Below are 2,418 nucleotides of genomic sequence, written 5' to 3'. Positions count from 1 at the left end.
AAGCACTGTTCAACAGGTGGAAGGAGCCACAGAGGAGAGGCACGTGGGACCAGACCCACAGGAGGAGGAGGTCCATCCGAGGAAGGGGGACGAGCCACGGCAGACTGGACCCTACCTGATGGGACTGACCACACCCACCGCAGTGAAGAGAAACCACACTGGAACCACATCACACACTGCACCAAGGCAGAAGCACCTGAAGGAAGGCCAGAGGAGAGGAGACCATCACGGCAAAGCCCCGCCGGCCACAGAGGCGAGGAGAAGCAAGGCGTGGTCAATCCACACCAGAACACCAGCAGACGGCTGAGGGAGCTGGAGAGGGGGATGACCTTCACACTCACAGAAAGAAGGAAAACAATATGGGGAGCCCAGCTGAAAGAACAATGCCCGTCTCATGGAACCCCAAGAAGAAGACGTGGTCCCTAGCAATAGGAGGTAACAGCCATTATCGGACTAACGGTCAGATTGACCTGCGATGATGTCGGTTCATCAGGGTGGCTCTAAAGAACCCTGCGATTGTGATAAATGTGTTATATAACCTAATATTGTTGGGGCTTGCATTTCTTATCAGGTCTAACCACCTGAGGAAAACAGCATATTCTGCCATTGACTAGTCGAGTTGCCTTAAGTGACATTAGTAGAGTGTAACCCTTATAAAAGGGCATTTCTGTTTACTTATGTGATGTGATAATAATGGAACACAAGATATAAGCAATAACGCCCCCAAAGAAGACCTGCAGCAGCTCATGCATTCATCCACCAGGTGCTAGTAACCTGATGCATGAGCGGTTCCTGCTGTACGCAAAGTACATGAACCAGAAGAGTCAAGGGACAACATTTTCTGTTTTGTGGAAGACTTGGGTCTCCCAAGGGGGGAATGTGGTGGGAAAAATGTTTCAAATTATGTGTTTGCACAACATATATACATAGGGTGTATTAAACTTTTACATTGTGTTATATTAGGCTTAAATGACATCTACAAAGATGATTGAGAGGGCACACACCGCTCTCTCCCTCAGACAAGTCAACAACGCCAGACAGAGATAGACCCAGCGGCCTTGTGCTGCTCCAGTCTTAACCGTTAGAGAGGAGACTGCAGAGAGGACCAGGAGGCTCAGACACAATAACGATAAGAGACGAGGGGGAGACGTCAGCAAGAACCTCACATTCCTTAAAGTAACCAGCTTGGACTCGGACAGGGGTCACCTTAGGTCACTCTGAGTGACGAGACTGATATGTAATGAGGGGTGGACAGAGGCGGCACCTGCATTGAGGCTGATGTATAAATATTATGTCAATGTGTTTGTTCGGGGCTTGGGAAAGACAGATGTGGAGGAGGTCGTTGTCTTTAATACTGGACCAGGTTTATTTGTGATTGTTGGTTACAAATAAATCTACGTGAATTGAACTCTGATCCAAACTCTCTGTGTTCTGTGGGTGTTTGATTACTGAGGTCCAGAGGGTGAGTATTCTGTGGCGTCTCACCAGCAGTCAGATAGGAGAGAGATACAAGTTTATATGATCAGGTTAAGAGATAAGTTAGAATGGACCAAAAGGAAGAAATCCAGCCACAACAAGGTGTATTTAGGGGGAACGTTAGAAGATGATAAACATTGTTTGTTCTGTAAAGTGTGCTTCTCATGTAGGGTGATGGGCACACAGCAGGATAGAGATGGTTCCCATAACAACCACCTGGTTCATTTACAACCACCTGTTTTTTTGTTTGAAGTTTGAAATGTACAACTTTGAATATGGGGTGTGTGTGTGCTGATACGTGTGTTTGTGTGTGTGTTGGTGTCTGTGTGTGTGTTGGTGTGTGTGTGTGTGGGTGTGAGTGTGTGTGTTGAAACTTGGTGGGAGGGAGTAAGAAAGACTGTCCCGCATTTACAAAGAAAGAAATAGTCTAAACGTGACTCTTCTGATGACTTGTAGCCTCCAATTTCACTGCCGGGTCAAATTGACCCGGGAACATCATCTATGTTATATAAACCTGCAGAGGGGGGTTGCAAATAAATGTTGTTTTTTTTTTTTTAACATTAATTACACTAAATAAGGTAAGCAGAAGAAGTTTTATACAGAAAAATTACTTAGAAATATTTTTCCTAGATTTTCAAACTTTGAAACGGGTCAATTTGACCCGCAACATAACAGGAGGGTTAAATGGATTCGTATCATTAGCACGGATTATCCGACAGACGTCATACTGACACCAATTTGTAAATAATCCTAGAGAGAATGTAAACATGTCAGTGTCAGTGTAGAGGTGCTGCCCTTTGAAACAAAAATGATCAACTTCTTTTTTTTAAGTTTACCAAATGAAACAGAATAAGAAGTGGATCACATTAACAACTCCTAAATGGAACAAATACACGCCAAGTGTCCTCCAATGCAGACTCGCCACAGAGAGGACGGTGGGGC

This window comes from Pseudoliparis swirei, chromosome 4 (genome assembly GCF_029220125.1).
Source record: "Pseudoliparis swirei isolate HS2019 ecotype Mariana Trench chromosome 4, NWPU_hadal_v1, whole genome shotgun sequence".
Lineage (NCBI taxonomy): Eukaryota > Metazoa > Chordata > Actinopteri > Perciformes > Liparidae > Pseudoliparis > Pseudoliparis swirei.
Note: the sequence above shows the minus strand (reverse complement) of the source record.